This window comes from Sinohyriopsis cumingii, chromosome 3, assembly GCF_028554795.1.
Source record: "Sinohyriopsis cumingii isolate HCF-2022 chromosome 3, ASM2855479v2, whole genome shotgun sequence".
NCBI classification, from domain to species: domain Eukaryota; kingdom Metazoa; phylum Mollusca; class Bivalvia; order Unionida; family Unionidae; genus Sinohyriopsis; species Sinohyriopsis cumingii.
In genome coordinates, this window is record NC_142963.1 from 78033758 (window position 1) to 78052452 (window position 18695).

The window sequence follows — 18695 nt, forward strand, 5'->3', positions numbered from 1 at the left end:
GGTCCAAACTTTGTATAGGTTAGAAGTTTGTGATCTAAGAAATACACAAATTCAGTCAATGACAAACTGATTTTCTCTTACTGAATTCACTTAATCTGCGACACAAACTCTAATAGTGAATATGGTGGGTACCAAATTACTTGTTTATAAGTCAAATCCAAATGCAAACTGCATGGACCCAGATATTACCTCATATAAAGTGCTGACTGATTTGACTCCATGCAACACGTTAGTTACGATACATAAAACACAGACCCTGATCTGTCAGTGCATTATGCAATGGCAGTTTACAATCTATTTGTCTTTAGTTTAACTTTTGGTTCCCTGTGAATCAATCAAAATTTTCAATGAATCAATCCCGATGAATTCTTACTGGACAAAAAAAAATTCTGTTCTTGATCCTTTAATGTTACCCGTGTCAGTTTCAGCCTAAATTTTACTATAGTCTACGAGGCCTACTTGATGGTTCAGATATAGGTGTGTTGTGATCTTACAGGTACAGTGAACCATAAAACCTGGAAGAAACCACAAACCGTGGATTTGGCATCGCACACCCACACAAGCGATAAAACCAGGAATCAAATTCAAAGCATGAATGTTAAAGTGTTACCATTGTGTTATCCAAGCCATCTGCTGTTGCACTGTCAAGACCCCAAGTTATGTCTAGAATGAAATGTCATTTATAATTTATCACTGACATCTACTTTTAGTTGATAGTGAAGGTACTTTATACTAAGAACCCAGACCAGCTATTTTCAGCTACCAAGAATCCATACAAGCTACCATATATACTCACTTATGAGTCCAAATGCAAACTGCAAAGACCCAGGTCTGCTGTCACTTAATGTGAGGGCAGATCTTGGTCTGTGCAGTTTGTTTGGAGTAATCAGTAGAACAAATTAAACAGAACCTGATCTACAGGTGCCTTATGCTATGGCAGATCTGGGTCTTTGTTGTTTGCAGTTTGACTTCACTTATAAGCGAGTATATACTGTATTTTCAGTTATAAAACCCCAGACAACCTAACTTGAGTTATAAAGACCCAAGACAAGGTAACTTGAATTATCAGAACTCAGACAAGCTAACTAGAGTTATCAAGACCCCAGACAAGCTAACTTGAATTATTAACATATAAACCCTTGGGGTTTTTTGTCATTTTTGCCTGAAAATCGAGTAGGAAACACATTTTGAAAGCTATTTCTGAACAGATCCGAAAACACCAAATCCCAGGTGATCTTTCAATAACATACTACCTAGTTGTGTTAGAAACATCATTTTTCATTGGCTATTTGGCTCGCACATGAGCAGAAGGGTAAAAGTTGGAGTTCTTTTTTTTGTTGCTAAAAGAAGCCATTATTTTTGTATCGAGACCACTTTATTCCAAATGCCCATCTTATCCTACTTTTTGCAACGATTCATCTGTCTGTTTGCAGTTCATACTGATTTGCCTTAGATCTGAGACCAAAACGTCTAAAATTCAGACACAAAATCGGATTCTGACCACAGGCGAATTCTGGGTAGAAAAAAATTGGGTCCAAAAAAATGAGGTTTTTTAATTCTGTATTTTGTAGTACAACTAGATATTCCAGATTATATGGTATCATTGTAGAGCTACACCTGTCTACCTTTCTATAATACCACCCACTTTAGTGTGTCATGCATGACCATGATGCTACAGAGCTCGGCAGTAGGCTACTACCTCCTGCATGTTAACTCGTTGCTAGGGGTTAATGAGTTAAGAAAACAGACAAGCTAACTTGAGTTGGCAATAATCCAGACAAGCTCACCTGAGTTATCAAGAAAACAGATAACTTCAGTTGTCATGGCCCCTGACAAACTAACTCCAGTTATCAAGAACCCAGACAAATAACTTCAGTTATCAAGAGCTCAGACAAGCTAACTTGAGATATTAAGAAGTCAGACAAGCTAATTTAGATATCAAGAAGTCAGACAAGTTAACTTTAAATATCAAGAAGTCAGACAAGCTATCTTGAGATATCAAAAAGTCAGACAAGCTAACTTGAGATATCAAGAAGTCAGACAAGCTAACCTGAGATATCAAGAAGTCGGACAAGCTAACTTGAGATATCAAGAAGCCGGACAAGCTAACTTGAGATATCAAGAAGTCAAACAAGCTAACTTGAGATATCAAGAAGTCAAACAATCTAACTTGAGATATCAAGAAGTCAGACAAGCTAATTGCAGCTATAAACAAATCTTGTTGATGGTTCAAAAATTCACTGTACTCTCTGTGGTCAATAAACTACTGTGAGAATTAAAGTCCATTTAAACTTCAACCTAAACTCTATGTGTCTCTGGGGTTCCCTGGTGAAGTGGACAATCCTAGCTTTAACAATGACTTTTGGATAGAATGGAGAAAACTGAAATGGAAACCTCCTTAACAAAATGGAAAGAAAACATCTTATTTTGCTGTACCAGGGTTTAATGGGTAAAGCAAATATCCTGAAAGACAGCCTGGCATTCTGCACAAGAATCAGCAGGAAAAGCCAACATGGCTGTTAAAATATTCTATATCCTAGAGTAGACACGTACAAGTACAGTTTTTGTCCAGACATGATTTTTAAAAAAATATAGAAATCAATACTACATTCAACCACATCAAAATCAGATGCCTCGACTGAAACAAAACACTAGCCTTCATAAATATTATTAGGGTGGGGAATATTAAAAAAAACTAAACAAAATTATGCATACAAAAAACAGTAGTGACTATAGATGCTGTATCGATAAAGATCATGATCAAAATTAAAACAATGTTTCATTTCATCAATTAACAGTCATTAAACCATATTACATTAATGTTCACAAAATTCAGAACTAAAAAAACAGTTGCAGAACATTTAGTTGCCTTGAGAAATGCACAATGGCTTCAACTGCCAAATTTGCACTTATTATTATTATTATTATTATTTCTGCAGAGAACAAATTTGGAAGGCTCATGCTCACTGTGGCAACTTTACCTTTCTACACATGACAATGAAACTATACCCTAATTAATAAATGTAATTAAACATCTAGATTGCTAAGAGTATTTTTTAAGTATACATAAATGTAGGTCTAGGTGGTCGTAATTGGGAAACATTGATGCTATTTAATTTCAGTTTTGCAGGTATCTTAGCAACCAAGCTTTCTATATTATGCTGCTAATGATAATGTGAAATTTTCAACTGTGAAATAAAGTCATGAATTTAAACAGCTCCAAGAAACATATCGTCAATTTACATGTCAACATGCAATATAAATGAGAATCATACCAATAATCACATGGCATTGGTGTGTGTCTGTGTGTGTGTGTCTGATTTGGATTTTAACCTAGCTTAATGTAATTTTTCAGCAATATTGCTAAGATGTCTGCAGTGTGGCAATTTATAGTGATGTCTAGCAATGGGGCATAATGCTGCAGACATGTAGCATCATGTCCCACTCAGTCACATTATCCTGACACCAGGCTGTCCAGTCCTAGAGCATCCATCTTGGATGTGGGAAGTCGTGGGTTTGAACACCGGCCAAGTCATACACAAGACTTATAAAAATGGTACAGCAGCTGCTTTGCTTGGCAATCAGCATTAAGAGGTTAGTGTTAGGACTGTCGGCCTGGCGTCGGGATAATGTGAGTGGGTAAGACATGATGCTACATGTCTAATGCATGATGCCCCAGTGTTTGACATTACTATAAACTGCCACACTGCAGACATTGTGATATGACTAAAATTCATAAAGTGATGTTAAAAATCTAAATCACACACACACACACAAAAGCAGGCTATAAGATGTAGAGGATAGTCATAATAATTACCGCATAAAATTAACTGTAGAGTGTGGTTGTAATTATTTCTTAATAAAGACTGTACTTTGTAAAGTACCATCATTATTCTGTGTTGTACATTACAATACTGTATTCTGTTTTTGTTTCTACATAATATTTTATAGATTCCTGAAAAGAATAAAAGCACCTAATGCAACTACGAGAATCTATGTTGTGGTCTGCACCGAGGCAAAGAAATCCCAGTCAAAGGGTTGTCTTGGTATAAACACCAATTAAAAGATTATTCTTTGTCACCAAGTTATTTTCCATTTAAATTACACTAACCCTGCACTTTTGCAATATAGTTGGCAGATTTAAAACACAATATTTATCAGGTACTGTTATTGCCTCTAACCCTATATAAAAGTCATTAAAATTATTAATATCTGAAAAAATGACCTGACACAAACCTTAACCAAGAGAAATTTAGTTCAACCAAAAGATATGCAATAATCACTAAATCATAACATATAGGTATGAATGACCCTATTTTTACTGATGGCAAGCAGCTATATACCAATTATGAGACTGCACTTGTACTAGTGCCTGGTTTTTTTTACATATCTAAACACCAAGATTAGCCAAAATCAAGGAATTGTGAAATATAGGTCACAATGACCTGATGTTTACTGAAAGCTTGAATACTCCACATGATATCCAAATACCAGCTTATAATAATAATAATAATAATAATAATAATGAGGACTTTGTATAGGCCTAATCTTTAAAAGCTCTAAGCACTTTACAACATTAGACTTGACTAGCCATAGTGTTTGAAAAAGTGACCTAACTGCAACCTTAACCTGAGCATTGATACTTGATGGATGGATGGATGGACACACATCATCAATCCCAAACCTGAAATTGCTTTGCTATCTAGTTAAGAAAAATAATCTTCCCCCAATCCACATCAACACAACTAGAGTATTTCAGTCACATTTATGCTAGGGCACCTTACAGCGAGGGACCACTGTGTTTTAAGTTAAAAGACTCCATGTATCATAATTATAATTGTTTGTTTTTTTCTGTTGTAAACTTGTACTGACAGAGGGCAGAATAATTATCGCAAGCAGTGAAAACACAGTGGGTGTTGAAAGCCAAGGCATTATGTTGTCTCCCTTACCAGACTAAAGCCTTAGCTTAGCATTAATGTAGACTGTGACTGCTGTCACAAAATCCAGTCTGCCCTGTTAATACTCCACACTGCCAACTGTTTGTAATTAATTGGAATTCTGCCTTGTGAAGAAAGAGTTGTTTGTATAAAGTTCTGTGCCATCATGGACTTCAACTGAGGATGTGTTTATGCTAGTAATAACATGTCAAATAATTAACAGGCACTTCACCACAAGCATCAAAAGTCTACTTCTAGAACATTACAGGTAATGAAATATTTTTTATTATAAATATACTTTAATGTATGAACATTATGAGAACCAATACAATGTTCCTAGTCGATAAATTGTTTTAACTTGGTAAAATAATCTACAGTCTTTTATTACTATATTGTCTTGCTCGTAAGTCAAACTGCAAAAAAAACCCCAAAGATCCTGATCTGCCATCGCATAATGTACCTGGAGAACAGAGTATGTGTTGTTTCTTCTACAAAGACCCAGATCAGCCGACACATTATGAATTGGCAGATCTGGGTCTGTGCAGTCTGCAGTTGGACTTGACTTATAAGTGAGTATAAATGGTACAAGTATTACAATTTTTTAATATAAAAAATTCTGTTTTTTAATACTTTCAACTAGTAACACAATTTTTTGAGAAGTAAAAGATTATTTGATGCAATTTTTTATAATAGTAATCTCCAACAAATGTTTCAATTTTTGATAAGAGTAATCTCCAACAAATGTTTCAATTTTTGATAATAGTAATCTCTAATAAATGTTTCAATTTTTGATAACAGTAATCTCCAACAAATGTTTCAATTTTTGACATTCTCAACCTGAAGCCATTTATTATTCATCCATTTAAATACCTTTTATTAAAAAAAAAAACTCTGAAATTAAAGATCTAAAAGACTGACTCAAGCATCAACCTCAATATTAAATAATTAATATTTTTATATAAACCTGACGCTTTTAATTTAATCTTTTTCATAAAATATTCTAATTAGAAGTATGTGGCCAATATACTGCTAGTTTTAAAGTTAGCATTTTTAATTCTTGGACAGAGGAAAAGGAATTATCAGAAAGAATGAGTCATTACTGAAGACAATCAATTCAAACATGTTGGATTTTACAGCAGTCTTTATGATGACACAGAATATTAGGATCTATCATGTCTTTCCGCTAGATTATAAGGCCTTTCACATCTTTGTTATAAATACATACAGCTTATTACTCTGATGCAAGTTTCAGAATCAAGATTTTCACAATGCTATGTCTAGATTTATGCTCAAAATAAATTTTAGAATAAGCAGAATTTGTGTTTGTAAAACACATTCCTCCACCACTGAAATGTTGTTATGTAGTAGATTGCACAACAGACCAGAAAGGTTAGTTGTTGTTGTTGTTGTTGTTGTGGGGTGTAATGCCATTTTTCAGCACACGATAGGCTATACATGGCGGCCAGTATCAATGGTGAAGGAAGAACCCGGGAAAACCCCGGAAAGAACCACTGACCCATGAGACGCTACTGGCAAGCTTTCTCACATACCCACACTGGCTGAATCCGAGACTTGAACCAGCGCAGACAGAGGTGAGATGGCAGTGATCCGTAACGGAGAACGCTTTAGACCACTCGGGGCCCCAGAAAGGTTAGTGGTGTAATCCTTCTTTTTGGACAGTTCATTATAGACAAAAAGGGTCTCTGCTGTAATGTTGTTAGCAGACTGCACATTAGACAAAAAAAATCCAAAGGGCAAATTTTTAAAGTTTATGAAAATTAAATAAATTGCAGCATTGGCTAGAAATACTTTCAGGTCATTTAAATATAAATTAGAAATAGGACAACTAAGTTTTCATCTATCTCAACTGGCTTTTCTCAACCATGTTAACAAGGTTTTTCATAAAATTAAGTAGATCTAAAAGTTCTGAATAACTTTTACAAAAGACAAGTAATTGTTGTAATGGGATGAAAATCTAAACAGGCCATTTACAAATAAATAAAAAAAACATGTCTAATAAATTTCACTTGTTTATTACAAGTTGGGTTTCTTGCTTAATTTGAAAGTTTCGGTTGAAATAAAGTTTAAATCTAAAATGTTAACCAATATGTAAAACAATGAAAACTTACAGAATAAAAATAAACCTACCAAAGTTCATCTATGTACCAAGAAGTAGTTTTTGCTCAATATGATGCAAGGAAGATTTTAAAAGAAAAAGAAATATGTTATCCCAAATGATTCATAAATTAGTACCGCTATACAATTTAAAATAATACCGGCATACAATTTAAAATAGATATAATGGTCTGAAAATCTGGTCTGGCCATATATATTTCCATTATAACATGTAAAATTTCATAGTGATCCAGTTCTTATGTTCTATGCTAAAACAAATTTGGAATGGATTGATGAGCAGAGACAACTCATATTACTGGGAGGGGGGCGGGGGATAAGTAAAAAATCTGTATTGTTGATTAATCTGGACATTTCAAACAGGTTTTCAGCATGTAATTTGCTGATGTCAAATTAATTAAAATATCAAAATTGTAAAACCCATATTGAAAATACACTGCAGACTTTCAATACTTGAATGTCCTAAATATTCTCCTGTATTTTATCACACATTTTAAAACAACTGTTTTCTCCGAGGACTTCTAAAATTCAGAAATGCAGAAATTTTATAGCTAGGCTATAGTTGGACTAACATATCACGTTTCCTGCAAACAAAACCCAAATCTAACATTTACAGGAGAACATTTCAAACTACCTATCCATTTCTGACATGTCTGGAATGCTTAATGCATTTCTAAAGTCCCTCTGTTGATTCACTTAAACTCATTTTGAGACACTGCATAAGCAACAAGTAAGGTCTGGTCAAAATGAAACAAAGTCAAGCTACATATATTTAGTGGGTTACAATGGCCAATAAGACTGTACTGAAATAGACTGTATATGCTGTGAATAAATGTTAGAAGAAGACTCAACTTTAAGAAGGTTTTTCTGTTTTAAAATTAATAAGGTGACAGATTATGTTTAAATAACAACAGCAATGCTTGACAACTCAAACAATCACTTCCATGGCTTCCTCGGTCATACAGCATTCTCACAGTTACAATCCCAAATGGCTGAAACTTAATACATTAACCCCTGGTGATGAGTTTAAGTGGCAGGAGGAAGTAGCCTACTCTGTAGCATCAAGGTCATGTATGATACACTAAAGTGGGTGGTATTACAGAAAGGTAGACAGATGTAGCTCTACAATGATACCAAATAATCTAGATGTTTTAGTTGCACTACAAAATACAGAGGGAAAAAACCCCGTTTTTGGACCCTATTTTTTTCTACCCAAAATTCACCCGTGGTCGGAATCCGATTTTGTGTCCAGATTTTAGACTTCTTGGTCTCAGATCTAAGGCAGACCAGTATGAACTGCAAACAGACAGATGAACCTTTGCAAAATGTAGGAAAAGATGGGCATTTGGAATAAAGAGTGGTCTCGATACAAAAATAATGGGTCCATTAAGCAAAAAAAATGTAATAAAACAAATTTTAAAAAATAATGCACTCCAACTTTTACTGTTCTGCTAATGCGCGAGCCAAATAGCCAATGAAAAACAATGTTTCTAACACAACTAGTCAGTATGTTATTGGAAGATCACCTGGAAGTTGGTGTTTTAGGATGTATTCAAAAATAGCTTTCAAAATGTGTTTCCTACTCGAATTTCAGATGAAAATGACAAAAACCTCCATGGGTTAATGTGCTAAACAAAAAGTTTGGGCACACAGCACAAACATACTGATAACATTTTTTGATATTTTCAGATGAGTCTTGGAAGTTCTACTGTGTTATAGATATATTTCTAATTTCAAACATTCTAGGGCTGAGTGCTCACCTTTACAGATTACTCAAACAACACACCTCTGTCATCATGGTTTTGAGTTTTAGCTCAAACAATGTGGTTATACTGAGATAGCTTGCCAGTAGTTTCCCATGGGTCAGTGGCTATTTCCAAGGTCTTTCCCAGTTATTCCTCTACCACTCTGCACTAAACTGAAACAGGCCTTATGTTTTGCAGAAAATCCAATGCTGACCCCCCTCCCCCAACAAGAAAAAGATCCAGTGGGTTAAAATCCATAGCCAATGTTTGAACAATGAAAATAAAGATGTTCATTACTGGCTTAAAGATTCAGCCCAATCACTTAAAGAATCAGTCAAGTGACTTAAAAGATTTAGCCCCATGACTTAAATATTTAGCTCCACAACTGAAAGAAAGATGATTTAAAGATTCATCTCCTTGACTTAAAGATTCATCCCCATGACTTAAAGATTCATCCACATGACTTAAAGTATTAGTTCCATTACTTAAAGATTTAGCCCCATGACTTAAAAGTATTAGTTCCATGACTTAAAGATTCATCCCCCTGACTTAATGATTCATCTCCATGACTTAAAGATTCATCCCCCTGACTTAAAGATTCATCCACATGACTTAAAGATTCATCCCCCTGACTTAAAGTATTAGTTCCATGACTTAAACATTTAGTTCCATTATGGAAATATTTAGCTCCGTAACTTAAAGATTGATGACTTAAAGATTCATCCACATGACTTAAAGATTCATCCACATGACTTAAAGATTCATCCCTATGACTTAAAGATTCATCTCCATGACTTAAAAGTATTAATTTCATGACTTAAAGATTCATCCCCATGACTTAAAGTATTAGTTCCATGACTTAAACATTTAGTTCCATTATGGAAATATTTAGCTCCATAACTTAAAGATTGATGACTTAAAGATTCATCCCCATGACTTCAAGATTCATCCCCATGACTTAAGGATTTCGCCGTATGACTTAAAGTATTAGTTCCACCACTTAAAGATTTAGTTCTATAATGGAAATATTTAGCTCCATAATTTAAAGATAGATGACTTAAGGATTCAGCCCCATGACTAAAATATTTAGCTCCACAACTGCAAGATTTAGCTCCATAACTTAAAGATTGATGACTTGAAGATTCATCCCCATGACTTAAAGATTTAGCCCCATGACTTAAAAGATTTAGCCCCATGACTTAAAGATTAGCTCCATAACTGAAAGATTTAGCTCCACAACTAGAAGACGTAGCCCATGACTTAAATATTTATTTTTATGACTTAAAGATCTAGTTTCGTGACTCGACAATTTAAATCGATTACTTAACAATTTAGCTCCATGCATGTCCAGAACTTTGGAAGACACTTAAAATGAGTTGAAATTGGTCATTTCACTTACATTTTATTTTTGAGTAACTGGTCTGGAAATCACAGTTAAAAAAGACCTTATTGCTATTATGTTCTCATTAGATTTACCGACATGAATTAAGGCGGGGGTTATTTTCAGATGAAATGGGCAGGTGTATATTTGGAGAAAGGCTTGAAAAGAGATTCAAACCTTAATGCTTTGGACATTACACCTTCTGTTATGGGCAGTTGTGTCAGAGCAGAGCTTGAAATCAGTGGCAGCCTGGTAGCCTGTGGCTAGTACATTTCTTAATCTATTAGTCTTTCTGGCTGATATCAGTGATTACACCAAATTTAGCAACTTATAACTGACAATGAAATATGATCTGACATTATATAATGCAGCATCAAGAAGTCAGGGTCTATATAGTTTGTGCCAGTTAGATTTTAGTCTAATGTAGACCCTGTTCTAATCCCCAATTGTATAACAGCAGATCTTTGCATTATTCATTGTTAATCACGATACTGAATTAGGGTTAGGTATGGCTTAGTAGATAGTTCAATAGCCTTATTGATATCCAGGTTGTAGTTTTATTACATGGTTCCATGTTCCTAACAAAGCTTGATGGGTCTGCCCTTTGCAATCGGAGATTCTATGTTGCAAAACCAGATATCTGTTGAATTCATTTAGCACTTTACTGGATAATCATTTTTCATATCTGGAAGAATATGCCAACAGAAAACATGAGTAACCCACATAATCTTGGTATTATTCCTTAGTTAAATGATTACTATCCATTTAAGACTTATTTATCATCCATTTACAAATACCATGCCATACCATTTTCATGCAATATAACATTAACACAAGCAAATATTGTAAAACTTATAACAGATCAGAAGTAATTAGCCTTTTCATTATGTACACATTTGTATGGGAACGGAATAACTTTAAATTTCCTACAAAAGCTGGCAGTACATTCTGCACTAAATGATAAGTGGGTTGGTTCTGATGGTCGTGTTGTTCCAACTGCTGTCAAACGTTTATAATCTCCATCTGTTTGAAATAGCATTAAGATCAGGAGATTGAGAAGGACATGGAAAGCAAATTATTTGATTTTCCATTTGTCACTGTGATGTTTCCACTTACTGGTATGGGGCAGTCCATTTAGTATGTATGCATGGGGGGGGGGGTGTAACCCAAATGCATATGTATGCATAAGAAACTGGAGAGGGGTGAATGATTCAGTCGGCGTTTGAATTTTAGTGGACACTAGACAAACTTTTTAAAGTTATGCAGCTTATTTCTTTGATGCAGCCAGACATTCAACGTCGGTGGACTATGTTTTATTAAACACATTAATATTATTAATCCTTTATTGTTTCTGCCTGGATTAAATATAGGATGCTCTATAGAATTCCATGGGGTGTGTGCATCAAGTGTACATACGTAGGTGGTGTAAAAAAAAGTACACATGTGTACAGGGAGGGGAGATGGGTCAAGCTTTGCCAGATTTTTGCATACATACTAAACGGATGGCCCCTATATGTACATCATCATCATCATGAGATAACTATGGGCAGTTTGAAAAAAATTTGACCACTACAGGTCACAAATCTGAATCCAGTATTTAAATTTACTTTTTTGAATTGACATTCCCTCTAATTTTGATTATGGTAATAGTTCCATTGTGACAAATGTAACCACCCCAAAAACAAACACTGTAATGCCTCAGTGCTAGACAACACTATAAACTGCCACACTGCAGATATCGTAGTGATATAACTTAATTGCTACCTTAAAAATCCAAAAACACAAAAAACACCCATATAAAATAATTGCTCATAAATATCATATTTGTCCACTAACAAGTTTCCAAAAATTGATTCCAACCTGACATTTAGTAGCCATTATTTTGCTGTGGCAAAGTGAGATTCGAAGAAGAATCAAGACTGGATGAAGGTGTTTGGGACGAACAGTGCCTATTGGTTGGCATTTCATTTTATACCTGTGTTAATTCATATGGGTCATCAGTGTTTAACAACATTTATTTGTTCTTATTACATGATTCACTCAACCAAAACCAAGAACTGAACCATACAATAACAATCCTGGTTATTTACATAAGTTATACTGAGATTTTCTAACTTTAGATTGAACATCAATCAATTACCTTTCTATTACATATTCCAAAATAAGCACACCGTACATACTTGCTTATAAGACTAGTCCAACTGCAAACTACACAGACCCAGCTCTGCCACTGCATAATGCACAGGCAGATCTGGGTCTGTGCAGTTTGTAAGGAATAGCCAATAGAATAAACAACATGGACCCTGATCTGCAGGTGCATTAAGCTACGGCAGATCAGGATCTTTGTTTCTTAGCAGTTGGACTCGACTTATCAGCGAGCTTAATTGAAATTAATAATTTTGTTATGTTAAAGGAATAACACATTTGAAATAAAAAGTTGTTTCAAAATTTTATTTGACATTATACATGCTGTTCATTTAATGAATGAAACCTGAACACCATGCATTAATGCAAGCTAATTTACTGCTATGAAAAGGTGACAGCATCTGAGGTGATTCTCATTCAGCAATGAACGTAACTAAGTTTGTTAAAAAGGATGCAATGTGACGTAGATGTAGCCAAACATAAACAATGAAATAGTGATCTTAGGACCAAAATGATGCAATATGACCTACGTAGATGTAGCCAAACATAAACAATGAAATAGTGATATTAGGACCAAAAGGATGCAATGTGACGTAGATGTAGCCAAACATAAACAATGAAATTGTGATATTAGAACCAAAAGGATGCAATGTGACGTAGATGTAGCCAAACATAAACAATGAAATTGTGATATTAGGACCAAAAGGATGCAATATGACCTACGTAGATGTAGCCAAACATAAACAATGAAATAGTGATATTAGGACCAAAATGATGCAATATGACCTACATAGATGTAGCCAAACATAAACAATGAAATAGTGATATTAGGACCAAAAGGATGCAATGTGACGTAGATGTAGCCAAACATAAACAATGAAATTGTGATATTAGGACCAAAAGGATGCAATGTGACGTAGATGTAGTCAAATATAAACAATGAAATAGTGATATTAGGACCAAAATGATGCAATGTGACCTACGTAGATGTAGCCAAACATAAACAATGAAATTGTGATATTAGGACCAAAAGGATGCAATGTGACGTAGATGTAGTCAAATATAAACAATGAAATAGTGATATTAGGACCAAAATGATGCAATGTGACCTACGTAGATGTAGCCAAACATAAACAATGAAATTGTGATATTAGGACCAAAAGGATGCAATGTGACGTAGATGTAGTCAAATATAAACAATGAAATTGTGATATTAGGACCAAAAGGATGCAATGTGACGTAGATGTAGCCAAATATAAACAATGAAATTGTGATATTAGGACCAAAAGGGTGCAATGTGACGTAGATGTAGTCAAATATAAACAATGAAATTGTGATATTAGGACCAAAAGGATGCAATGTGACCTACGTAGATGTAGTCAAATATAAACAATGAAATTGTGATATTAGGACCAAAAGGATGCAATGAAAAGTTAAGAAACCTTTATGAAAAGATGAAGAAGAAATTCAGTTCATGGTTATCATTGTGTTAGTATGAATGATGCCGTCACAGTGGTAGGAAAATCTTAAACTGCACTGTGTGTCATGATTGTTGCCTTGGTATTATGGAGTACTGCAGTCCATCTGTCTTGCATATACGTTAAAAAAGACAGGTTACAGATTGATGTTAGAATCACTCATGTTGCATTAATTCCTAACATAGGATAAAACAATGCTATTCGGAGTGGATGATAGTGCACAACTGATGTGAAAAAGAAGATGTTGATGGAAACATTGTATGAAAGCTTCTCACTTCTCCAAGCTGTCAGGCCAAACTTTGGTTAGGTCAACATAAACAATGTTCTGATGATGTAATTCCAGAAGAAGAAATATTCTGACTTTCTAAAATAATGTAGGTTCATATAAATATATATATCCTGTTAAGCATTAAGCTATAGCTGAAGGGCTTTATCCTTTTTACTCTTTGGATTTATCTTTTGAAGGACTACAGGTGAAAGTTTATTTGGAAGGGTTCATCTTTCATCAAAATTTTGCAATGTTTCCCTTGTATTTTTAGATGTAAACTGTCGATCTGCACTATATATCCTGGATCGTGCTGACATGCCATAAAACCCTATACATATACAAAAGTCAGTGGAAGGAATGTTTTGCTATGGCATAGGGATATGTTGAAGTTTTTTAAACCAAGATGTATTCAAATGAGTTCCCCAATTAGGAACAAAAGTCGACAGGAAAAAATACCTGAACATCTGCATCAAACACTAGATCAAAAAGTAAATAGGTTTGTAATGAATACATAAAAATGTGCAGTGTTTTATCTACCCATGCGTCAAATATGCAGCCGTTTCTGATCTGATGCACAAAAATCATTGCCGGTAAGTAAATTGATGCATCTCAATGTTATGTTTTGCTGATTAACACAAAACAAATGCACACCAGTGTTAGATTTTGCTGATTAACACAAAATAAAGGTTTGTTATAACTACTTTATTGGCTAAATTATAACTATCCCAAACAGGGGAAACATGCGCACATCAGTTTCTTATGATGTTATCATAACACATAGGGTTAAAACTGAGTGTGGAGTTTGGAGCTGACCTTATGTGACCTGTAACTGTCACATCATTTGTAGCAACAGGATATTAGAACCATATAATCACCACACAAAAGAAAGAGGCAGAAGATAAACATGTGATTTTAAAGTGATTCTCATGAGAAAATATTATTTTATGTGCATCCTTGTCTTGCAACGATGCAACAATTTCCTTTTCTTCAATTGTTTGCCTTGTGTTGTTTCAAGATACTGTCAGAATTCGAATGAAAATGGCATCCAAGGCAAATAATTAAATTAGAGCTGAAACAAATGAAATTATCATTTGGACCACGTTTACAACCGACCGATGATAATAGTATTGTTATCAAACCAGTGGAGCCTTCATCATGTAAAGATGAAGTAACGGTTACTTGTAAGATAAAACGTATTTTTGTGCAGCAATAGTTGAAAACATACAGCTGGCTACATTTTCACAAAGAAGTCAAGTGATGAATGTGACAGTGAAGACACCTTGATGTTTTGCCACGTATGTACAGAAGCAAAAAAACAACTCCATGACCAAATGTGCAAAAAACAATAACTTTCAGAACAGTACACTAGCAAGGCATGCTGGGTTGCCAGAACACAAACTGCTGATTGAAGGTCCACAACAACAGGCAGATGTGAATGCAGGTTCACAAAATCATTATTCCAAGCAAGACATAGCACTGAAAGTGCTACTGAAGTGTGTACATTGGCTGAGTGTAGAAGACATCTCATCTTAAAATAGAAATCTCTTCTTAATTTAATACATGACTAAATGGCGGAAGAAACTGATGTCATTGACATTTTGAAGAATTCCACCATTCAGTATGACTTGGCTACTACCTGTTCAGAGTTACAGGAGAGCCTATCAAACGTTGTTGACGATTGTCCTATATGTGACCTGCAAAATTTGTCATTTGTGACTGCAATGCAGATGAAAGCACTGACATGGCCAACAATAAACGCCTTGTCATATATGCTCAGATTATTTCTGATGACACGAAACCATCAACAAGATTTTAAACGAATATAGAATGTTCAGATGCTTCTGGCAAGGGAATTGCCTTACTGGCCTTAGTCACCTTATGTAACTGATACTTTTGTAGTGTATTTGAACCATATAATTATTTTTTTTAAACTACTGAAGACTGATCATCGGCTTGAATACGACTCGTAGGTTTGAAATCTGACTCACTGTTTTTTGCCTTAATTGAGTCAAAAAACTTACATGAAGCCATTTGGGGATAAAACACTGAACGTGTTCCCTTTTAAACAGCAGGTGTAGTTATGGATCCTATGACATTATGTAATGGTATTATTATGCATAATGGACCCCAATATATGGGGACTAAACTTAGAAGTTCAAAGTTGTGTTGCTCATAATAATTTCATGTTAGTGAAAATGCCATTACTCTTTCTTGTCATGCCAATGAAACATAATTATATTCTGTATGTAATCATGTGATAGTATCTGAACTGTAAAATAGGCCATGCATTTGCATATTTTAAAAACAAATTTTACTGAAAAATGCACACTGTGAGACTTCATTCAAACTGAGACTATATAATCGCACATGACCCGAGTCTGTGTAGTTTGCAGTGTGAATTAATAATAAGAGAGTATATATTGTAGGTCTTCTTCCTGCTCTTGTGAATAAATCATTTGATCAAGATTTTAAATGATCGATGCAAATTGCACACTAGGAATTGTTGCTTTCCTTCTTTACTCTTAACTGCCTTCATTTCGGAAGTGCAGCAAAATTTAAGGTTGAATTTTTATCGAAGATCAAGTATTGTTCTTGGAAGCTAATTCATTTTCTGCTGCAATCACTACTATTTGATTGCCTTTTCTGCAAGGAAAGGCTATTATTGGTTATTTCAAGTAGAATATTTTAAACTTTAAGTTGAATATCATGTTGTTTTCAATTGATTAGTTATATACATTTACATGACCTTGACATATTGGGTTTTGCTTTATTTTTGTTTTTATGTGGGTTTGGTAATAGCTTAGTTTTGTTGTGGACATCCTTTGTCTAAACATTTGTATTAAAGTATAATGTTTAAGCTAACATTTTAGCTGACACACTGTAAAAGTGGTGACAGTAGAATGCTTCTGGTCAAAAACAGGAAGCATTAACACTGAAGCCTACAATTTACTAGCTCCACTACTGACATAATCAGCAGGGAAACTTTGAGTGGGATGCCAGTGCCTGGGCAAGATATTTATCAGGGAGGGCCAGTAAACATAAAACTCACAGACTCAACAAATGAGAAAATATAAATATTTAGTGGACTAGAGAAATGAAGTCAAACAGAAATAAACTATTCTGAAAATCTCAGGCTTATTCTCTGTCCTAAAAAGAAATACATGTACATGTATTTAGCACATTAATGTATGTTAATTAATAACAAATAAAAAATAACCTATTTTTTTCTTTCTTTTTTTAAATCCAAAATGATCTCCAAAGTTGGATATGGCCTGAATATCTGTGAAGACATCCTGTTTGGCCACTATGATGACATAAGGGACATCTGTCAAACATGTGATAAAAGATTCATAAATATATTTGTAATATTCAAAATTAATTGTTGACAAATAAAACTGTTTTGATAAAAAAAGAAAATACAATTTTTTGGAATCATTTTGTCATTAAAAACTAAAAATATACTTTTAATATCATAAATTCACAACAAGACTACTTGAGAATTTCTGTTGATTCCTTACTGATGGAAACTACTGAAGAACTAGTACACTGAAAAAGTATCGTGGTACACATCACTGGAAAAATATATACTGCACCTAGAGATGCATTATGTATTATGTGTATGTATGCATCAGTATATGGTACTATCTCTATTCTTTATGTCTGATATGTATGTGCCAGTGTATGAAAATGTCCATACTTTATGCGATGTGTGTGTATTAGTATATGGTCATGTCCAAGCTTTGTGTGATGTGTGTGTATCAGTATATGGTCATGTCCAAGCTTTATGTGATGTGTGTATCAGTATATGGTCATGTCCATGCTTTATTTGATGTGTGTGTATCAGTATATGGTTATGTCCATGCTTTATGTGATGTGTGTGTATCAGTATATGGTCATGTCCAAGCTTTATGTGATGCGTGTATCAGTAGATGGTCATGTCCAAGCTTTATGTGATGTGTGTGTACCAGTATATGGTTATGTCCAAGCTTTATGTGATGCGTGTATCAGTATATGGTTATGTCCAAGCTTTATGTGATGCATGTGTATCAGTATATGGTCATGTCCAAGCTTTGTGTGATGTGTGTGTATCAGTATATGGTCATGTCCAAGCTTTATGTGATGTGTGTGTATCAGTATATGGTTATGTCCAAGCTTTATGTGATGAGTGTATCAGTAGATGATCATGTCCAAGCTTTATGTGATGTGTGTGTATCAGTATATGGTTATGTCCATGCTTTATGTGATGTGTGTATCAGTATATGGTCATGTCCAAGCTTTGTGTGATGTGTGTGTATCAGTATATGGTTATGTCCAAGCTTTATGTGATGTGTGTGTATCAGTATATGGTCATGTCCATGCTTTATGTGATGTGTGTATCAGTATATGGTCATGTCCAAGCTTTGTGTGATGTGTGTGTATCAGTATATGGTCATGTCCAAGCTTTATGTGATGTGTGTATCAGTATATGGTCATGTCCATGCTTTATTTGATGTGTGTGTATCAGTATATGGTTATGTCCATGCTTTATGTGATGTGTGTGTATCAGTATATGGTCATGTCCAAGCTTTATGTGATGCGTGTATCAGTAGATGGTCATGTCCAAGCTTT

The 18695-nt window shown here is 34.5% G+C and overlaps 2 protein-coding genes across 2 annotated transcripts in view; one reads left to right on the forward strand and one right to left on the reverse strand.

Moving 5' to 3' along the window:
- LOC149803152 (DNA ligase 1-like) overlaps window positions 1-18695 on the reverse strand; it is a 164284-nt gene that overhangs the window by 61026 nt on the left and 84563 nt on the right. The window lies entirely within an intron of this gene.
- Window positions 4987-18695, forward strand: part of LOC149803153 (uncharacterized) — a 57047-nt gene continuing 43338 nt past the window's right edge. Inside the window, exon 1 of the mRNA XM_089952774.1 lies at window positions 4987-5205. The gene's annotated coding sequence lies outside the window, so the exon portion shown is untranslated. The remainder of the gene's footprint in view (window positions 5206-18695) is intronic.